Source organism: Ammospiza nelsoni, chromosome 3 (assembly GCF_027579445.1).
Source record: "Ammospiza nelsoni isolate bAmmNel1 chromosome 3, bAmmNel1.pri, whole genome shotgun sequence".
In the NCBI taxonomy this organism is placed as follows: Eukaryota; Metazoa; Chordata; class Aves; order Passeriformes; family Passerellidae; genus Ammospiza; species Ammospiza nelsoni.
This window is the reverse complement of record NC_080635.1, coordinates 76,571,049-76,595,072: the sequence shown is the minus strand read 5'-3', so window position 1 is coordinate 76,595,072 and position 24,024 is coordinate 76,571,049.

Here is a 24,024-nt window from a genome sequence, read left to right as displayed (position 1 = left end):
GAAGTCCGCTATTCCCAGAATCATTCATAGCTTCCAGGAACTATATCAAATATGATTAAAGTAGAATTCAAAAAGACTGCTATGGTAGAACTATGTTATAGTTACAAATTACATTACATTATATTATTCATTTAATTATATTTTCAACATCAATCATGGTCTCACTTCACTAGGGAGAGTCTCAGTTGCAATAGGCTTTATTTTAAGCCCAGAAATAAAATGTTCTTTTGGATTAAGGCAGAGAATGATTGTAATCTACAGTATTTTTTCCTGAATACCAATGTATTTAGAAATCTTCATTAGGGTATTTTATCACCATTTAAATTACTTCAGAAATTAAATCAGCCTAAAAGTAAGATTCAAAAGCAGGAATATTCAAAAGGAGTTGCTAAATTAATTTCATGTGCAGACAAGGTCCCAAGAAACCAGTAAAAAGGCAAAGAGTATCAAAGAGTGTGCTGAAAGGAGGGGAAGAAAATATTAAATAGAAATACAAATGGAATCTGACAGGAGGTTGAGTCTGAGTATTTATAGGTGACAGGGTGTTAATGCATTATGCAAAAGGAAATATAAAGTTGGTTTCTTTTTCCAGATATTACACACAGAAAGCAGTTTAGTAGGAGCATATTCTATTGACAATGCCATGTTCCTTCTACAGCTAAAACGGAGCAGTCTGAAGGAAGGATGTTTAAATGATCTTTATTATCCTGCACAGTTCCTCAGGTGGGTGGGAAAAGGCTGGTGTATGCATTTCCAGAAAAGATGCCTGAAACAGCATGACCATTACAATGCTTTGTGCCATTCTAGTATTGACTTTTGCTAGTCCATCTTCAAAAATCAGTAGGCCTATTTGCTAACAAAGGTGAGTCATTGAGATGATGTTGGGGGGTTAATGCTTTATGACATACAGCTGTGGGTTTAACTTTAGAGCTGCTTAGTGGAAGAGAAGCAGATGTTAATGTCTGAAATTGCATGGCCAGTTACTAATGGACCCAATAAGGCATCCCATAAGCAAATCTTCAACATAAAACAAAGGTTCACATGTTGTGATAAACCACTTAAAACAAATTAAAAGGTCTCAGTGTGAGTCTACCTGATTTATCATGCTCTCTATGCCATATGAAACATGCTGTATTCTCCTGCTCAGCTGTTGCTATGTTCCCACCATGGTTTTAGGTGTGGGACAGAAAGTCATCCCATCCTTTCTTCAGTGCTCCCTTTCCCTGGTGGCAATTTATGGCAACCACTACGTCAGTGCTGGTAGGAGACTTGCTCAGGAAAGGATTGCCAGAGCTTTTGATGTAGATTTGTATTCCATGTAACCTGAAATAAATTTGACCCAGGATACTTTGGAAAAACTATCGCATTTGCCCTGCTGATAACATACAACTATATTTTTCAAGTTACCCTGTAGAGCTTTTCACTTTCTTTGACTCTAAGGTGAGCATCCTTTTAATGGGAAATACGGATGCTACAGCTTTTCAGCATGTTTTTATCCCATTTGATTAGCTATGTGAAAGCATACTGCACTTCTACATGAAAACTCTCATTTATACAGAAACAGTCTACCCAGCTTGGAGATCAGACACTGGTGCTTGCTTTGCTTGAACTTCAACATGAGTCGAAGCATAGCAGCCAGTAAATGTATTTATTTTGCTTCCAAGGCAAGCAGTAAAGCCTAAGACAGTTGCCTGTCAGCAACAGACCTGTTAGCATAGCAGTAAGCTGTGTTCCTGGAAGCTGGAGTTCTCAAGGTTACAGGGAAAAGACAAATAGCTCTATTCCATGTCAGCTGCTATCCAGAAAGATTTCTTAATTTTGCCTGAACACAAGCTCTGCAGGAGATGTGCTAACTCCTGCAGATCCTCTTGTGGGCGTTACTGCTAGAAAAAAAACACAGAAAATTCATTCTACAATGCCATAGCACACTGGGAGTTAGAAGTACAGAAGGAAAGAAAAACAGCTTGTTTTTTTCAGACTGAAAAATCAATATTTTCTAATAAAGTATTAGCTTTAAACCCAAAATCCTTTCAATGAACAACATTTCATGTCTCATATACTCACTTTTTTTAATGCTCTAGTCTTGTTTGATATCATAATTCTCAGAAACACCTAATTTTCCAGAAAGGAACATTATTACCATCTTCTCCTCAAATCTCTAATTAAATTGTATATTTGTTACAGTTTAAGCATTAATGTGTATATGAATTGCAGTTCACAAAAAACACCATGGCATGTCAGTTTCTTAGACTCTTACCATAATCAAAGTATGCTGACCAATATAGAAAAATATATAGTTGCTTGCTTCCAAGCACTGCAGGTTTGAGAAATCATGTGATTACAGGAAATACCTGGTTTTTATAAAAGATGTAACGTCTGAGCCCTCTTGATATTGGAGAAAAGGCCTAAAAATGTGACGAGGTGCTACTAAAACATGCACAAATTAGACTAAATAGAATGAGGAATGCTGACACTGCATTGTAGGAGCACTGCTACCACATACAAACTGTCATATTGAGCTGCTCATTTATGTTGGGGTCATTAGGTTGAATGTTTGAGAATATCCTCTACACAAGTATAATTCTAGGGCCAAGATAGAAAGGCTAAAGTCTTTAAAATCCTTCTTGTAGCATGAAGCTTGCAGCCAGCCTCACATGTCAGAATGTGAAGCCTGGAGCTGCAGAAGGTTAACAGCCTCTATGCTCTTTGAGTCTTTGATGTTTATTAAATAGAGTGAGTTTCATAGAATTAGTCCTCTAAAATTGCTGTCTCCTTTAGCTGGTCTCTTTCTCCAGCTTAGTCTTCTGTTCCTGTGCTTTGATAATTCTGTTCACAGAGCAGCCTCATGAAGCATGCAAGAAATGTGCATATGATAAAGCTCTCTTGAGCAGTTGCTTGGTAACTCTATGTGTTAAAATGCTTCTAATATTCAAGAGATACATGGATTACAATAATAAAAATACAGGGATACAGCAGGGAATCACTAACAGCTGTTTGGGATTTAACACCCACGTCCAGATGCTTGAAAAAAACATGTTGTACTAATAAGCAATGGATTATTAGTTGTTTGCGTAATTGCTTTGGATTCAGCAAAAAGATGATTTTTCAAAAATCTTTTGCCTTTTTTCATACTACCTAAAGAATAATTACAGGATTTACCTTCAGTTGCTGTACTGGATCCTTGCCTGGCTCTGGACCTTCTGTGGAAGCAGACACAGTCTGTGATGGGGCACCTGACCAACTCTGCAGGGTGGGGTTGGGACAGACCCCTGAGAAGTCAGGCATCTGCTTTTTAATCCATGAGCCAAAGACTATTAAGGTGTGTTTGTACAAATCTGAACAGATCAGTCAGGAAAGATTAGAAGGATGTTGTACCGTTGTGGCCAAGAAATTATTGCAAATTAAAAACGTAACAATGCCTAAACTGGAGAGGCCTAACTAACTTTCTAACTTTTGAACTACTCATTTGCTGGGACTTCAGTGCCAGCTTCAGCTTTTTATGGAAGATACCATTTTGTGTGGTTTATTAACATATTTGTAAAAGTATCCAATAGAGGTTTTTTCTCCAAAGTTCATTATCTTCTGTGTTGACATATCTGACAATTGCAATGACAACAGCAACACAAAAAGTATTCCAGTCCTCTTTTTAAAGACTTACCCACAGATCATTACTCCTAATTAATCTCCAATGGCTTTGTCCCAGTAGAAGATTAAGTTTCACAATGGGAGGATAACCTTAATGTCTACTGACACTTTTGAGAAGACTGGGTGGTGCTTCCAATTTGGGTGTGATTTTTGAATTTGATATTATGAAATATTACTGTTTGAATATTTTTTTTTCCATTTTTGTCAGTTATGATGAACACATATTTAGTGGCAAGCATAGCCACAGAAACCAGCTGAATGAAATCTCTCAACTCTCTCTGCTAAATGGACAGAAAGGGTAGGTACCTCCTCCTAATGCACTTCATCACTGTGAGCGACATGGCTCAAACAAAGAGGATGAGTTATATTTTGAAAATGTCCATATGTGTGGTCTCAACTCAGACCCCCAAACACGTGGTTTGGGATGTCCCACTCTGCCCAAGCACCTGCATGGTGTTGACAATTGCAACACTCATCTTGGCACGTCATGCACCATTCTGTAGCAGCAGCTGGAGGCATCTCTAGGCTAACTCAAATGGACAGGAATGCTTAGGCTCAGGCAGCTGAATTGTCTGTTGTCTCTCTGTTTTGGATAGAGAGCAGATGTTTTGGGTTTGCATGGCAGTGCTCTCATATCAGAGGGTCCAATAGGGAGGCTTCTCTGAGAAGCTGCCTGGAGCTTCCTCACATCCAACAGAGCCAAGGTCAGCAGCTATAAGAGGGACTCAGTGCTGGCCAAGGCCAGGCCAGTCAGCAGTGGTGGCAACAGCTCTGTGATATTGCATTTTAGAAGGAAAAATAAATGTATTGGGCAGAAGTAATTGTGGACATAGAGGAGTAGAGTGGGGTGAGAACACAAGAGAGCAACAAGCCTGAAGATCCCAAGGTCAGTGCAGAAGGAGGGGTGCTTCAGGCAGAGATTTTCCTGCAGCCCTTGGTGCAGCCTCTGGTGAGGCAGCTTTGCCCTGCTGCCCAAGGAGATCCATGGCGGAGCAGAGATCCACCTGCAGCTCATGGAGGACCCCACAGTGGAGCTGTGGGTGCCTGAAGGAGGCTGTGGCCCTGTGAGAAGCCTACCCTGGAACAGGCCCCAGGCAGGACCTGTGGCCTATGGAGAGAGGAGCCCAAACTGGAGGAGATTTGCTGCTTGTGACCCCATGGGGGACCCATGCTGGAACAGCCTGTTCCTGAGGGACTGCATCCCTTGGGAGGGATTCACTCTAAGGACCCTGTCACAAGGAGCTGCAGCCCATGGGAAGCTCTCAGGTTGCACAAGTTCTTGGAAGCCTGTCTCCTGTGGGAGGGACCCTGTGCTGGAGTACAGGAAAGACTCCTCTCCCTGAGGGGAAAGCAACAGGAGAAACAACATGTGATGAACTGACCATAACCCCCTTTCCACACCTCCCTGAGCCATTGGGAGGGGAAAATAAAGAACTGTGAATTAAGTTAAGCTAGAGGGAGGGAGGGGTAAGGGAAAAAGGTGTCTTAAAATTTGTTTTATTTCTTATTTTCCTGCTCTGCTTTTGATTGTTAATAAGTTTAGCTAATTTCCCAAGCTCAGTCTGTTCTGCCCATGACAGTCACTGGGGAGGGATCTCTCCCTGCCCTTACCTCAACCATAAGCCTTTTGTTACATTTTCTCTCACCTGCCCAGGTGAGGAGGGCAGAGATAGAGTAGCTTTGGTGGGCATCCAAAACACCACAGCAAGAGATAGAAGTCAGGAAAAACAAATCAAATTAAATGCATAGAGAATCAAGTGAAATTGGTGTGATGGATGGCAGTGTTGTGTAGATGTGATAAAAGTTTTGTACCATAGACAAAAACTCTCCCTTCTATCTCATGTACTTTTCCCAAAATTAATTATCTGATTACTTTAGGGTGCTTTCTTGTTTTTTATTACAAAAGAAGTTGTGATTGCACTGGATCCAGTGAATATTATGAAGAAAAAGAATTTGTTTTCTTAAATTTTTCACAGAAATGTAATGTCAGTAATATCAGAACTATAGAATGCTTTCACCTGTCTCTTTTTCTGACATTTAGTAATTATTCCCATTTCACTGTTGATATTTTATTCTCTGTTGATAAATAGTACAATAGCAATTCCACCAGCATTAGGCCTTCCATAATCCTGAATAGGGAGTAACATAGTAGAAAACAAGAAATAGAGGCCAAATGATGTGGTTGAAGGGTAAAGAAAAGACATACGATAGATAACTTTCAATAGTTACCTATCACATGTAGTCAGCCTTTTAGAGGAGAGGTGCTATGCAAATGCAGAATACTACAGCAAAAAGAAGTAATCTTAGCTGTTTGAACTCTCGTAACAATTATAATTTATTTACTCAAGCAAATAAGAAAATCAAGGTTTAGTGAGCGTTTACAGAGGCACAAAAATCTAACTTTTTGTAATATTCTTCTGCATGTTAACAGTTAAAATATTCTACTGCTCCATTTTAATGCTTCTTGTAATGGAGTCCAATAATGTTATGTATACTAGAAGTTATGGACCAGATAATGAGACTATATAGAGAAAAACCCAACTTTGTTCTAAGACTACTGAATTTTTATCTGGAGCTGCTAGAGCTCAAAGATATTTAATGACAGTATTTTCCCTTTATGGATCAAGTGATGAGAAATGCATCCTTGCACAACTCATTTTATGAAAGAGATTGCTTACATTATAATAAATAGACTTGACTGCCATAAATATAGCTTTTATTTGCTGGGCAAAGCTAATTCCCATATAATTGTCATTAGATCAATCACATATAGTAACAATAATTAGATATTTTTTAGTTTTAAAGTTATTCTCAAATAAAAACCCCTACCTTTGGTAACTTTATCAGCCAGATAGAATAAAGGAATTCATATTATTATAGCAACTGCCACAGGTGGTTCTTAATAAAATACTTTGAATGTAGAATCATAAAAATGTAGAACAGATTTCCTTTAAAGGGACAGTGAAGATGATCGAGTTCCATGCCCTGCCTTGGGCAGAGACACCTTCCACTAGGCCAGGTTGCTCAAAGCCCCATCCAACTGGCCTGGAACACTGACAGGAATGGGGAGTACAAAACTTCTCTGGGCAACCTGTGCCAATGTCTGATCAACCCCATAATGAAGAATTTCTTTCTTGTGTCTGATGTAAACCTGCCCTCTTTCAGTTTGAAGCCATTTCCCCTAATCCTGTTGTAACACGTCCTTTGAAAAGTCCCTCTCCAGCCCAATAGAATCCCCTTTAGGTACTACTGAAAGGTGCCATAAGGTCTTCCAGAAGCCTTTTATTCTCCAGTCTGAACAACCCCAACTCTCTCAGCCTGTCTTCATAGGAGATGTGCTCAAACCTTCTGAGCATCTTTGTGACTCCATCTGGACTTGCTCCAACAGATCCATGTCCATGTCATGCTGAGAACTCCAGAGCAGGACACAGTACTCCAGGTGAGGGCTCATGAGAGCCTTGCCCCGCTGGTCACAGTGCTCATTGCAGACTCATGGAGGCTGAAAGAGATATTCAAGATAATGTAGTCCCACTGTCAACCCAGCACTAACAAAATCACCCCTAAACCATATCCCCAAATGTCACATCCAGACACCTCTTGAACACTGCCAGAGATGGTGACTCCCCCATCTTCCTGGGCAGTTTATTCCAGTGTATGACCCTCTCAGTGATTTTTGCCCCCATTATCTAATCTGAACCATATAATCCTTTGATACAGCCCAAGAAGTGGTTGGCTTTCTAGGATGTGAGTGCACATGTCCAGGTTTTCATCACAAACACTCCCAAGTCCTTTCTCCCAGGGCTGCTCTCAGTCCATTCTCCACCCAGGCTGGACTTGTACTTGTGCTTGGGATTGCCCAGGGCCAGGTGCAGGACCTTGTACTTGGCCTTGTTGATCCAACTTCATGAGGTTTGCACAGGTGTTTGATCACATCACACAGCCTGGTGTCAGTGTCATCAGCAAACTGGCTGAGGTTGCACTCAATATATTTATAAAAGTATTTTCATTACATGATTACAGAAAATGTGTGGGCTATTTATTGATTGTATGTTCAATTTTATTTGTGAATAGTTGACAAGTATTCTGCTTGTGATTGTCTTTTATTGTCATATTTGCCAAGTTTTGAGTTGTTTGAGTATACTTTTTCATCAGTAGGCCATGTACAGTCATCAGATAATTATGGCTTGGTTGTATGGATAAATATATTTGTAATGACAGAGAGAAGGGAGATTTAATTAACAGTCCATAAATCATATCATTTTGCCAATGTGATATAGTTACACTGGAAGGCTTTGAACTAATGTTAATTTCTGTACACACCAAGTCAAATTTCCTTCTCTTTCCTCAATCACCAATTGTTTTGGTACTATGACAGATAATAATAAATTATGTACTTATAGTAAAAGGCTCTGAAAAATTTCATTGCTATTTTCACCTTCACAATTTCACACCTTGATTTTCAACTTAAATTGTCAAGAAATTTCACAGAAAGGTTTCCCTGCAAGTTGGATGACTCCCATTTGCAACAAATCTGCATGCATAGCAATGTGGGAAACTCTTCTGATTTGTGCATGTTTGTTTATTTGGTACACTTCAGATGGCTGCAGACAGAGAAAGAAAAAACTAAAATATATAACCCCAAAGAATGGAAAATTCAGTATTATCTTTAAGTCATACAGGATGTCATTTTTATTTCTGCAGTAGAAGCCAAAGAGTTCATTTGGCATTAACTGATTATTTCCAATCATCTTCTCCCTTTCACTAAAAAGCCATGTTCATATTTTCTCCAATATTTAGCCTGGCTAGGGTCTAACAAAACTTAGGAAATCTTGAACATTGTTTTAAACAGAGCAGAGAATTCCGTAGCCAACCTACAGTATTAACTTTGGTCTTTCTAGTCCTGATTATGTGCATTAATCATAACATTATCACTATTCTTATCGGCACTTTCTCAGAATTAGGTCTGTCTGAAAGGTGTCAAAACTGTTAATTAAAACCAGAGATAATCATAACAATCTGGGATCTTTGACAGAGCCACCACCCCCTCCACCACAGCCCTTTTCAGAGGGAACTGCTGGGAAATGTACTATAGCTCTGCAAGAAACCTTTCATCTGCAGAGGAAAGAGAAATCATAAATCTTTCTTCATATTTGTCAAGGAGCATAATTGCTTTTTTCTTTTTATTTCTTCTGCTATGGTCCGTATATCCATGATATCTGACATTGAAGCTATAAGTCATTTATCAAAGACAGAAAGAAATTACAGGAAAGGAAGTAGGACAACATTCTAGCATTAGAGTGCTAATGGATGGATGTTTTCTGCAGTTTGTGACAAATTTACTGAATAATAAGGGAAATAATTCATGTTTCCTTGGTTACAAATTTCTCTACTTAAGGCAGTAGAATTTGAAGGTCAAGTGCAGACTAAAAGAGTACAGGTTAATACAGTCCAGACTGCATTTCTGGATCTCGTTCCAGAACAGGATAAAAATCTATGTATGTGTTGAATCCCAGTCAGATTCTTCATAAATCAGAGGTCTAATAATTGAAAGCATGATCATCCCCCTGTCCAGGCAGCAGGATCATTTTGCTATAACCAAGGAAGTAGCCAAATCAGCAAAACAACTTGTAAATCTTCAAGAAGTCCCACTCATAGTGTCCAGAACAAGCATATCACGAGCACCAGCAATAGTGAACCACATCAGAAAACAACAAATCAAAACTGAAATGATCTCATCTCCAGCGAGGTTTTCTTTAGCCAGTACTAAAGATAAGGACGCTCAAGTGTGTTGGGGTACTGGGATAACCAAAAGTGTCTGAAAAATAGCTCTAGGGAGGAAAGTCCCCCAGCCATGGTGCAGGACTGGGGATCATCTCTCCATCTATGGGGCTCATGGAGCAGGGAAGAGCCCATGAAAACCCCACAGCAGGAACCTACTGCTCAGTACCAAGGCTCCCAGCAGGACAAAGAGGTTGTGTACCCCTGTTGTGTATCCATGTTAACCCAACTGCCTTCTCTTCCCCACTGCACCATCTCCACCACAGCCCAGGGAAGTCATTAACATCTCATTAACATTAACAAGTCATTAACATCTCATTAACAAAACTGAAAATATCTGTGATTTAAGTGCTGTAGTATCCAATTATATTTACTGTCCACAGAGTTATTTGTGTTCATGTTTGACATGTGCAGGGTCCCATGTACTTAGGAAAAGGGGGGTCAGTGGAAGCAAATCTAATACAACTGCAAGCTCTAGGGGCTTAGAGACAGCAAATGGATGGTTATTTACAACTTTGATCCTTTTTGGAGATGAATACTATTGAAAAACTCTCAGATCTGAGTGAGGAATCTGCAAGTGAAATGTGCTGACACTGTGACTGCTTGCACTTGAGAGAAAGAAAAGACAATTTAGAGACATCTTTTCATGTGGCTGCTTGCATTAACATGATCTGTTCAATACCTCGAAATTTTCCACTCTTTTGCATAGAAATGATTTTAATTATTTTTTATTTAAATGCAAAAAACTTAATGAAAAGTTTCTGAGATTCTACTTGACTTAGATAAAGTATATAATTAAGCGGGGACAAAATGCCAAATGAAATAGAAATTATCAGTGTGATGGAAAGCAATCTGCCTTTTACTTATCTAGCTGACCCTTACGTGTTGGCTGAGCACTATCTCTGAGCCTCCAGTATCTTATTGGCATTTGTAACCTTGCACAGGGAGCAGTAATTTGCAGTAAATCTCCTCACACAGGGTTATATTCAGAGTGAATTCTTATCTGAACGGTGCAGTGAATACTGATGATAAAATACCAAGCTTTCATGCTTGCCAATAAGAAACCAACAATTTCACAACTTCCTTCCAAAAGATAAAGGCAAAATCAACAGGTAGGAGGAAAAAAAGAAAAAAAAGAAGTAAAGCTGAAAGATTAGTACCTAAGAACCAATGAAAACCAACCAAGCAAGCAAACAAAACACAAGCAATAAATAGATAATTACTTAAAACACAACAATGTTCTTTTGTTCTTGGTTCTCTTTTTTCTTAGTTATTGACGTGACAAATCAATCCTCTAGCAGCACATATACTGCCATTCTTTTTTGCTTTCAAACACAAACAGAAGACCAAGTGTCTTTTTCTGATCCCGCTAGCAAGCAACTCAAAAATTCCTCATTTCTTTCAGGCTGCAGTGAGGGAATGTGACATGAAAGCAGAAGCTCATCTAGTTATATTCAGTTTAATCTTATACAAAACCTGATTGCTGTTAATGAAATATTTGCAAGTTTTCTCACAGAATAATTTTCACCTAGATAATATTATCCTTTTAGAAAAACATTTCCAGGAGTAGATTTTCCCTCTCTTCTCATTTGCAACATCTGTGCAAATGAAATAGATCAGGCACATTTGTGATCATGATGCAGTCTATGTCCTTACAGCTGGTCTTCCTTATTTCCACAAAAGAGAGGGCTCAAACCCAAAATTTCTATTGCTCGTGGTCCTGGCAGGTGCTGACCTTGCAGCACATCCAGGCACTGTCTGAGGAAGCAGTGAGTTGGAGCAAGACCTGTGCCATGGATCCTACACATGACAGAGTGACAGAGCTCAGGTCCATTCCCTGCTCAGTTTACCAGCACAGAAGAAACAAGGCCACCTATGTTTTTTGTCAGAAAAAAGCCTCCAGAATTATCTGTATTGTCCATTCTCTGTAGAAGAACAGGAATAGAAGCATTTATGCAAATGTGCAAAACTCCCTAGTTTTCGTTAGAAAATTGTTTGGAAGATTCTTATGAACCCTTTTAAGACCTCTGTTAAAGTGTTTCCTCCATGACTCCACTATATCTGCTCCAGAGGGAAGGAGGGGTCATCCAGCAAATGGGAGTGACATTTAAACTATTGAACACTTCTAACTGAAAGTGTCATTCATGCTTAATTTCATACTATTTCTGGTTTGGGGAGAAGGAATGACCATTCTAGGATATAACAGCGTACAAATCCTATTTTTATGTGTGTATGTAGGATGTGCATCAAATTTCAAATGTACTCAAAATTGCTGACACCAACTTGTATAATATGTTGACATAGTCTTCAACCTATTTTACAGACCATGAAGTCTAATACTAATAATTCCTTCAATAACATAACTTTACCAGTGTAATCTGTGACTTCACTTCAAGCTGTAAGATGTTTTTAAAGGAAGTCTGGTGTAAGGGAAATTACTTCCTGCAGATGAACATTCCTGATGTCTTTATTCTGCAAACATCTAAAAATGCAGTGTGTAATCTTGGCTTCTCTATAAATAATAAGCATTTTACCCTTCAGCTTCATACAGCCAAAAATCCACCTGTTACATTGTAAGTGTTGAGGTGAGCTCCTACTATTCAATGGACAAGTTTTATAGTAAACAAAATTCTGATTAGTCTTGGTATAATTGTAGACAAAATTAAAGGACCTATATTTAGGATTGCAGAGTTTATCTATTCCCCTCCTTTCAGGGTATGACAAAACTCAGCTGATCTGAGTTGCGAATATTTTCTAACTCTCTCTATTTGACTTGTAAATAAATGATCAGAAATTTTGAAAGTAGCTCTATTTATTGGAGCAGATACAAGAAAGAATCTTTATTTAATGTATTAAATCCACTATTACTTTCATCCTGTCAAAATTATTGAATAGAATTTACTAATACAAAACAAATACAAAATAGAACTTTATGTGTGATAGATACTTTGCAGTTATATTAAACAATAAGATAATTATTCTGTAGTAAAAATTCATTGTTTTCCCCACCTACTGTAGTGTTTCTGCTATGTTATAATTCTAAGATTTTATAGATAATTTAAATTTCCACATTTGAAGCACTGACTACTGTCTATGGACAGAAAGTGACAAATGAGAGGCAGGGTTGTGTCATAAGTGGATTACACACTGAAAAGCCTCAGGCAGAAATGTCATTTGCATTCACTGCTATACTGGGAAAATGATGAAGAAAAATACAACTGGAAGCTCCTTCTAATTCAAGGCAGAAGCTTCTGATGCTGTATGCTGTAACAGCAAGGGATTTCCAGAATTATGCACTCTTGACAGGAAAATGCTTTAAAGTTCTCCATTTTAAAAAGAAGTATGCAATAAAAGCACAGAGTAACGACTGGCGATGATGAATTGTGTTTATATTATATTCAGGAAAGTTTTCCATTAAAGAACATATTAGAAATTCTAGTGGCTCCTGTAAATGGCTGAAATTAATATATTAAACTCTTCTGTAGGAAAGAACCTAATTGAGTTGGAAATGCTTGGGAATTTAGGTGTTTGAGGGTTTTGGTATTTTTAGCTGCTAGTATTCTGAACGACAGCATCTCTTCCTCCAGATTATCATACCCATTATGACTGAAGTGCACTTGCAAAACCATTTAGAAATGATACTATAGGAAAATCACTGACTCTTTCTAGAGAATGTTGCTGTCAGTTAAGTGGCCTTCCCTATGATCTGTGATTTCCATTACTACTTTTTTAAACATTCATTCTGCTTGAAAAGATCCTTAAGAAATGGTATTGGACAATTGTATAAAATTATTTAGAGTTCATAATTAAGGGGTCACACACAGAATCAAACACAAAATCACTAGGTTGGAGGAAACTTTCAAGAACATCAAGTCCAACCCATGCCCTTACACCTCAACTAAACCCTGGCACCAAGTGCCACATCCAGTCTTTTTTTATGGTGACTCCACCACCTCCCTGGGCAGACAATTCCAGAACTTAAACTCAGTATAAACTGTTCCATCACCTTACCAGGCACTGAGGTCAGGCTAACTGGCCTGTAATTACCAGGGTCCTCCTTCCCACATATTTTATGAATGGCAGTCACATTGGGCAGCTCCCAGTAACCTGGAACCTCACCAGTGAGCCAGGACTGCTGGTAAATGATGGAGGGCGGCTTTGCAAGCTCATCTGCCAGCTCCCTCATCACCCTGGGATGGATCCCATCTGGTCATTCAGGTGTGAAAGACCTTCAGCACCCATTCTGTCCTATAATTTTTCTTTTTCTCTCCAACCCATATCAAGAACATTCATGTCACTGAGATGTTGGAGAATAAATTATAGTTGAAAGATATTGCAATTATATTTCTTTTTGTTGCATATAAGAGGATAATAAAATTAACATCTAGCAGAGAGAATTACCTGGAAGAATAACATATGCCTTAAACACAGACTGAGAATGATGAAGATGGAGAATTTTTCAAGGAACTTGAATAAAAGAATGCCCATCTCTCACTGAAGAGATATTTTTCAACAAGAGCACCCACTATAAATCTAGGCCAAGGAGAGCAGAAGTGAATTCTCTCACCTTTTACTTGCCAGAAGAGTCTAGATACCTTTTCCCCCACAGATAAAAAACTTTCCTGTGTTTAATTTTGTCTATGCTATTCTAAATTTTAACAAGTAAAATTTTTTGCCAAGCAAGAGATGAATGCTGCCATTTCATTCCAGTAAGTTTAGGATTCAGTTATTGTTTTTGAAGTGGGAAAACATGGTGAAAGTATACTGAAAGTCTTATTCTGTGCCCTAAAATAACTGCACCTTCATTTGCAGATGAAGTCCAAACTGAAGACTATTAAAAATATATTGTAAACCTTACATTATTATTGGGAAGAAATGCTTTGGATGCTTCTCCCATGCAGAGAAAAACCACCTGTGAGAGAAGAAGGGAGTCTCAGCAGAAGCCTCTTATACAGACAGAGCTGCACGGAGCATGTTATAACTGAGTGGCAACAAACATCAAAACAAGGAGGTTTCATTCCTCATATGCTCCCAGGTGCTCTGCAGAGCTAGGCGCACCTCCAAATTTAATGTGTCTCTTCTTTTTATAAAAGCATTGTTCTTTATAAATATAAATAAAATATAGTAAATGCATTCCTAATTTCAGGATTAGATTGGCTCTTTAATTGATTTCTCCATGTAAAAATTATTTACCTTTCCATAACAACATGCATCACGCACTTATAAGGTCTTGTACTTCAGAAAAGAAAAAGCACAAAGGTTTAGAAACTAAACACCTCCAAGGTAATGTGCTGGTAAAACCCAGAATAGCAAAATATTTAGTTATTGACAGCAATTCTTGTGCTTGAAATGTCAGTATTTTAGGCTTATTCACTGTAGGAACCAAAGAAATTGGCAAGTAGTTATTGTTCTTTGTTCCGTTTCCATAGCAGCAACAGTAATAAGTTGGGGTGGTTTTATAATTTTTTTTTATTTCATCTTTACTCCTTTTTCACTATACAATACTGGAAGTTTCTGGAAATTAGAACTTATCTATCCCCAAGCATACAGTTGCTCTACTTCTGCCTAGGAGGAGCTGTGTTACAGCAAATATTGTCTTAGTATTTATAGGTATAGAGAGTTTGTCACTGTAATTTAATGATCTTATGTAGTGGCATGCTAAAGTTTGCTGCTTTTGAATCTACCACGATGCAAACATTCTCCCAGGTGCTAATTAATGTTCCAGTTTCCTTTTCCCCCTGTGGCAAGGAAGGAGCATTGTTGTCCCATATTGTATCACAGGAAGAAATGGAATGAGAATCTTCACAGCCCTCTCCAAAATGCTACCTGATGAAACTCAACGTGTGACAGCAGAGCCCTCAGCCTGGCTCCTGCAGAGCATGGCTAGGGCTGCTCAGCAGGGATCCTGGTCCACATGGAGCTCCAAGGTGAGCCACATCCTCTGCCCAGACTTTCATGGAAAAGAATTCGGGCCACAGTGTTGTGTCTGGCAGTCAGATCCATTGGCACAGGGTAGAGTACAACAGAGGATTCGTATTTGCAACAGCTACTGACGTTAAAGACCTACTCAGGGATAACCTGCAAGTTAATATGTAAATAAATTAATCAAAGCTGGGAAAAAAATAGGATGGGCCTCTGGATATAAATATTCTTTCTTTTCCAAATAGAACAAGAGATTCTGTGCTCCTCTCCAAAACCAGCTGACACAAATCTATGAATTTTTCTTATATTGACTAGCACCTAATTATGTTAAAGAAATAAATAAACAACTGTGTCTGGATTAAAGGCAAGAACATAACTGCCTAGTTGTGGGAGAACAGTCTGTAATTAGGAAAATATTTTGTATGATTTCATATCTCTGGTATACATTTCAAAACTTAAACCACATTATTAACTGTAGTATAACTTATTGAACCCCAGAATGTGCTTTCCTCAAAGCAGCCCTGCAGCTCTGAAGTGCTTCAAAACACAAGCTTAATACCAGCAGCTTAGGGAGTTGTATCAGGAGGGCTGTTTCACTGAAAAACAAGCAGCTCATATCTTCCCTTCCTCTGTGGAATCCAAAACACATCCTGCTTCAGTGAGTAATTTCCCTGAAGCTAATGGCTTTATTGACAGATGCAACTCCATCAATTCTTCTGGTTTATTGAAATGGCTCATATAAGCCAAATGTATTATATACACTTAAATTGAAAATTTCCTAGTTGTATTTGTGTAATAGCTTATACAAATGGTCACATCCTCTGTAGCCATGGTTTAAAAGGGGATCAGGAGAAGGCATTTGGCATCACTACCTTCAAAGAATCACGCTCCGAATGAAATCTGGGTAAGAGCTGATTGCTTGTAGAAAGAAGGAAAAACAAAGCTCAAGTCAAATCTCAAGTACTATTATTAAATACTGGTAACAGATAACTTCAGATGTGTCTTGTTCATTGGGATGGGAACTGTCATGCAAATAATTCATCACCATGAGTATGAGTTCAACAGACTGTTCTAATTTCACATCAAGTGCTGGAGCTGTGCACTGGGGAAAACAACCAATGCTCCCTCATTCTTTTGAGAGTCAGACCTATGCAAAACATTTAACTCACAGGTCTTCTTGACTTGATATTATTTATTCAAATTATTTTTTTTTTTGCTTTTGTTGTGACATCTTTCTCTATCTGCTATAAGCAACTTTACTATCATGGGTTGCAATGTCAACACAAAGACCCTCAAACTACAATAAAAAAATATCTTTTAACTGACAGAGTTCAGTCCACATGGAAGTAATTGAATTCAGACAATGAGTGGTCAGATTTCCCCAGCTACCTCCTGCCTCATGCAATCATCAATCTAAAGAGAAAATCCTGGTTTAGAACTTCTGACATTCCAGCTCAGAGATGGGAACTGAGAATTCATTTGCAATTCCTGATTGTGAAGCCAGGCTTTTCAGAGTGCTGCAGATGTGGAAGAAATATGACTGGGTTAAAGGCTTGTGAATATCTTGCAGGTAAAAAGGAGAAAAGCCATGTGTAAGCTATTCAATGAGCAGTTCTATTTTCAAGCAAGAGGTGTGTGTAATTAAAAAATAAATAACCAATGCCTAGTCAGCTCTTCTTAGAAAAAATTCTAATCTACAAAAAAGGAAAAAAGCACAAGTTGGCACAGTAACACAACTATTCCAAAATTTCCTGACAAATTGTATTTCTTAATGTCTACAGTTTTGGTTTTACATCTTTTTTCCTCTTTCTTTAGCTTACAGGAGTATTTAATCTATTTATATTTCATAAAAACTTAGGAAAAATTGTGGAGAAATTAATGCATTTCCACGTATAAACTGATGATAATTTCAAAAATTATAACAAATATGCAGCTACCCAAAATTAAAAATAACATAATTCTGCAGATAATTTTAAATAGAATTAACAATAAACTCATCACATCAATAAAGTCAATAGAAAGGCAAGGACAAAGAAGATATATGCCTTGCAGGTAAGACCAAGTGCATGGGAAGAGAGCTCATCCCTTTGGCAACTCAACCCAGTCTCCACTCAAAACCTGCTTCTTGCTTTGTGGTCGTAAGCCTGGCTTGGCTTTTGCTGCTGTGCCCATTTTGGCCTGCAGCAAAAGAACAGCCCACATTTTGCCCTCCTTCCAAGGCTGTGCCTGAACCTCTGTGGCCTTGCTGCTCTGCTCCATTGCTTATTTCATGCTCAGATATGAACAAAGTGGCAGAAATGGTTGTTTCCTTGCTATAACATGGCCCTACTCACATTCATATTTCAGAGAAAAATTTCTCCCACTGGAGAAGATAAGATTAAATTTTTCCCATTTCTTTCAGCAATTTCATCACAAATTAAAACCTTTCCAATGCAGCAAAACTAAGAAATAAAACCCAAACCCTTTCACATGACAGGTGCTTTGGAGGCCAGACATATGGCTGACATATTTCCTTGGTCTCATTTAGTCTTTAGCAATGAATTTCAATATCAAGCATTACTAAAATGCTGCCCTTACACAAATCAACAAGAAGTAGGAGGAACATCCAAAAGGCTGAAGAATTCTTCTAGAGGAGGAAGTGCTGGGGTGAGACAGGACTAACAACAGCTGTGAAACAGAAAATGTAAGAGGAAGAAGGGGAAAAAAAACCAATCCCACCCCACAAAAGAAAATAAAACAAAAGGCAATATTCCTCACTATAAATGTGACAGTAGATATACACTCCCTCTTCCTAGGAACCCTTCTGGTAAGAAATGTAAAGACATTTAATAATATTGATCTCAATATAAAAAAACAACTTGTCTAACAACACTGTCAGTTACATAAGCTCAGGGACTGTCCATCACAACCTTTCCTGATCACCCTGTTGGCATCCTCTGGCTTCAGCACAATTTTAACTGTATGTTTGTGCTCCCCAGCCCACAAGTCTCCCTGACTTGCACCAGCTTTCGGGATTTATTTCACATTCAGTTACCCAAAGTAACCAAGCATGCAAAATTTACAAGCAGCTTTGGTAACTGGAATCCACTTTGGCAATTCTTACACATCCAAATAGACACATTAAAAGCAGCAATTGAGCCACTCACATAAACAAAGATTACACATGATTTCAGGAGATGCTGCCAAAAATCCTGAGAGGATTCAGGCATGTCACTTTTTCTTTCTAACTTCTACTTTTCAAATGAAAAGAACACAATGATAAAGGCAAGTGGGAAAATTAAGGCATTAGGAAGACTGTGAGGCAGTGAAAGAGAGAAGAATCTTGTCTAACGGAATAAATATCTCCAAATTAAGTGTTGTTTTCTCTTCTAATTACATCCTAAATTCTCTTTTAATCACATTGGAAATGATCCAGTCCATTTATTACTTTGGGTAAATGTTGTCATTGCTCTTTCTCTATTTTTTTAGGGTTTTTTTTTTCCCCTAAATACATAGCTGAGATTATTAATGTTTAGATTTTCCCCCCTCAGCAGTGAAAGATTATATTAGAGAAACAAAACAAAACAAACCATACGAACAACCCAAACCAAAAAGTTCAACTACCGTGAAGCCATTACTAAGAACAGACTTACATTATTATCCAGTATGCAGCTCCTGAGTAAATTTGTCATTTATTTAGAAAAAGTAATTTTTCATATTTGAAATTTCTTTGGAAATTTATTATTTGTATAATCCATTCCAAACCATAGGCACCAGAAATCTCAAAGCTGAAAGTGTTTATGCAGCTTTGCTGGGGAGACAAATTTGGTAAGTTTATGTAGCTTTGTATTTTTTAAAACATCACTGATATCAAATTATTTGGCAAGCTTTCATCAAAAAACCAATAAAAGTCTTTCAAGTTTCTCCAAAGTTTTAGAAGGAAAGAGAAGGAATTATTTTGGGACAGGTTAAGCCACATCATAGACTGAGTCAGAGAGAGGATCAGAACTCAGAAATCTTGGCTGTATTTCCCTATTTTTTCCATTGCTCTACCAAATGTTGCCTACAGAACTTCATAACATTTGTAGGTTGTTTTTGGCTAAACACTAAATGAGTTCTTGATCACCTGTACTCAAGAAGGACCTTTGTCTTTAACTAGATCACAAAGAAGAGAGACTTTTGCCTACAAACTACGTAAGGTTCTATCACTTTTTCCTCAAGCAAAATTCCTTTTTGGTATATTGAATGGGTGAAATGAAATGACAAGCCCATCTAGTCTTCAATATGTAGCCTCATGCTAGAGCAATGTGAGGCAAAAGCTGAGGGCTTACTGACAGCAGTACAATCTCCCTAATACTGAGATTGATCTGGTCTGCAGAGAGAGGGGTGGCTGTGGTGCATACAAATGAAGAAGCAATGCATTTGGAAAGGTTGCAGTGAGTCTGATCTCTCTGTCAGCAAAGCAGCGAGGCTGTTCACTAAACATCACAGTTTCAGCTTGAGAAAGCATGTATAGGAGGCAGAAAGAAGATAGCAGGAAAGATGAGTGAAGAGAAGGAGCAGCTGTGTTCTCTGTGACTGCTGTGATTAAAACACAATAGAGGAAACCCTACACAGGCCAAAACTGTGACAGAAAGTGGGTGCAAATTAAGCAATATGGACAATTGTGTTTGTGCTCTAGTGTGCCCTTGCTTCATGTACTTTAGCTCTTGACTTGAACTGAATTTATTCAATACAGTTAAAAATTCACAAAGAGCTGCTTTGCCTGAAGTCCCTCCTGAAATTGCTTCATCTTTTCGAGAAACAGAACTGGAAGAGATAGAGCAACATTTCCAGTTCTGGCAAATTGTCACCATTTTTGGGCTACCACATTTCAAAACATAAAACTGATCTCTTTTTAAAAGACATGTCTTGTGGATATTTCTCTAGCAGAGCAATTTCAACCCCTGTGGGCAGACAGCTTCCTTAGTTTCCCATTTATTTTACATGTAAAAATTCACAGGAGGGTGATTTGCAGAAACACCTTGTGTCAACCATTCCATGTATCAGGAATTCAGCAGGACCAGAGCTGACCAGTGATTGCCAGTGCCCCTGTCCTTGGCACTGGCGAGGCTGCACCTTGAATCTTGTGTTTGGTTTTGGGCTCCTTATGACAAGAAATATGTTGAGGGGATAGAGCATGTCCAGAGAAGGGCACTGGAGCTGGTGAAGTGTCTAAGCACTGGAGCAGAAGTGTGAAAGGAACAGCTGTGGGAGCTGGGGGTGTTTACTTGTAAAGAGTGGTGAGACTTCACCACTCTCTGCAACTCCCTGAAAGGAGGCTGTAGTGAGGTGGGAGTCAGCCTGATGACAGGATGAAAGCAAATGGCCTCCAGGTGTGCCAGCATGAGCTAGACTGGATATTAAGTAAAAATTCTTCATGGAAAGGGACATCAAGCACTGGAGCTGGCTGCCCAAGGAAATGAGAGATTCACCATCTCTGGAGGTATTTAAGAGGTGTGTAGATGTGGCACTTAGTTACATGGTTGAGTGGAGGACTTGGCACTGCTGGGGTAATGCTTGGACTTGATGACCTTTAAGGTCTTTTCCAACTTAAATTATTTATGATTCTATGCACTTCAATGCAGCTGTACATTGAAGTACCTAATTTTGTCCAGACCATGTTCATGGAATCATCAACTTTTTGTTTACTCTCCATGTATTAATAGAGGGGAGTAGAATGATACATACCCATTTTAAATTTTTTTCTTTATCTGGACCTCACAAATCTACAAGATCTTACACAAATCTCCAGTGATGAACAACACAATCCTCTATTTTCTAGCCTTCGGCACATAAATGTTTTATTCTCTTCAATGAAAGATCACATGGTCTATCATTTCTAAAAGGAGATCTTTTCAAAGAGGAAATGAAACTTGCTTTTACAGTAATGTGAAGAACAGCTGGAAGCAAATTGAAAGTTTCCCAGCTAGGAAAAGCTGTATCTGAAAAAACAAGCATCACATCACCCCATCACAAAAATGCCTCATTACCCTGTATTTCCCAAGTGCAATCAAAATAATAATAAAAGCTCCCTGTTTGCCAAACTGGGATGTGCTGCATTCCATCTTCTGACATCAGAATGACAGCAATTATTTATTTCAGCTGTAATGTCTGTATTATCCCTTTATAAGTGAGTTGTAGGATCGGTGTAGGATTGGTGTACAATCAATGGTGAACTACAAACACTTGTTTCACTGAACTATCAGTAGCCCTTGGAAAACCTCTTGGACTTTTAGAAGACCTCTTTGACTCTTAGAAGATATTAAGAAAATTCTTATGCATGGTTACTATTAATGAAGGTGTACAATTTTGTTCTAAATATTTGAAATTATATAATTTTTTACACAGTTTAAAGGTTTGTTTTTTAAATTTAAACTGCGGAAATCAAAAGAACTGATGATAAGAATGTGGTAAAATTTAGGTTGTCATAGCAACTGAGCTCAGTGAGTAGAGAAGCCAGAAAAAGCTAATTATCTTTTTTTCTCAATGTGCAAAACCTTTAGGATAATTTTGTTTCACAGTCAAATAACAGTGAATCCAAACCTAAAAAAAAAGAAGGAAAACAATATAATACAGGGAAGAAACATGCATGCTAAAGTTTAAACTCCAACTCAGACAAAATCCTTTTGATTTGTGATGTCACTGAATCATGGTCAAGATTTTAAAGATTTTATTCTGAGAGCCAGTACAAAGTTATTTTGAAACCAAAGAACACAAAAACCTGATATTGTTGGCCTGTTTCATTAAAGAATCAGGTTACTTTATCCAAAGGGTCCTGAATTTAGTATTGACAGGAAGTCTTGTCCTTAAACCAGGTAAATTATCTTGACTATACTGTCAGAATTCAAATTTGCCCTCAAAGAAGTTGAGGCAACATTTACATGTCTACTTAATCGTCTACAAAATCTTTGCTCAAAGGAGAATAATAAAAACATTTTAATTCAGCAGTAATCATTGATTTCCTAGGATAAAATGCTGCAGGTATGCCTACAATTTTCATATAATTTGTTTCCCTCTGTGCTTCCGTTCCCACTGAAAATTAGTCCAAATTTAGTGACTGGCCTTTGTGCCATCATCTCAGTTACTCATAATCCACATTTAATAATAAACAGAAGAAAAATTGGGCTTTTCTTTTTCAGTAGACAATGTAGTAGTGCATTAAACTGGGTTACAGCAGGTGCCATAAATAGTCCTGCTGCTGTATTTTGTTCACTCACTATTACAAGTGAACATCGCTGCTGCTTGTGGCTCTGCTGTGCTCTGTGTGGAGAGATTTCCAGGAGGGCAGCTTTCACTGCTCCAGCCAGCCCACACTTCAGGCTGCGTGACAGGGAGCAGCTGAGCTCCCTGCAATGGTGTTATCCCCAACAGGGGAGCCCTGAGGCACCCAAATATTGCATTACATGCCAAGGCTGTCAGTCACTCCAGACTCTTCCAAACAGCGAGCACACAAGCTGAATTTATTCTGTCTCAGGCAGAATTTTAATGGGGATTTAGCTGCTTTTCTTACATAACCTACTTCTGCTCAGTGAGTCTTTCTGTGCTTGCAGTGCCACCCAACAATACATTATGACTCAACACGGTACCACACAGATGACTCAACAGATCTGCTAAGGTGACTGCCAGCTCATCAAATTAATGCACATCATCCCTTTCATCACCCCCCTAAATAAATATAAATTACTCACTTCCTTATTTTTCCATCACTGAATCTGTTTCTGTAACTCCCTCACTCACAACAACACAGGATAAATATTTTTTAAATTCAGATTATTTTTGTTGCCAAATACGTTCTTGCTACTTCACATCTCAGTATCTCCCTCTGTGTGATCACTCATGCATCCTCTGCCCTCACTTATTACAGGGGAAATAATTTTTTAGAAAATAAATGTCAACAATTATCTTTACGAAAAATCCCATTCAGGAACAGGCATATTATGCATATGCAGATCCTACAGGATCCTACAGGAACTGCAGATGCATTTGAAGTATAAATGCTCCTCACTAGCTTAACATGAATGAAGAAGGAATAACATATTCTTTGATGTTCCCTGGGGGAACATCAAAAAAGTGAAACAGTCACTATTGACAAGGGCCCACGAATGAGCATGGATGATAATTTTTATTTTCAGCTGATATTGTAGGACAACACATACTTTGAGGTTTTATCACCTTCTGGACAACTGTCTGAGGTGGGTGGATTTTCAGACTTTTGAGTTTTAAGTCAGAAAAATACATTGTCAGAGTAAAATTAAATTTCAAATATAAGATTTAAGAAAAAATAAGATTAATTTAGTAGCTACAAAAATATGCTAGGAGAGGAAATAAAAAGGAATCATAATTCATTTTCAGCACTTCTAAGAATATTAGTAGATATGGTATTGAACGCTGACCAAGAAATCAAAGCAAACTTCCAGTTATTTCCATTCCTCCCTAAGAGGAAGCTTTTCTGACATTTAACATGGAGAAAAGTCAGTTTGGAGGGAAGGAGATGTAATTGTCTTTCTGTGTTGTTCAGTGTGGTGTTGCAAGCCCTGAGACTGCCTGTCGTTGCCAAATTCCCAGCAGGTTATCCATGGCAAACACCTTCTGTGCAGACCAGGCTGGGCTGAGTGCAGCTGCAGAGCAGTGACCCTGGGCAGGAGCCAGCAGCATTGC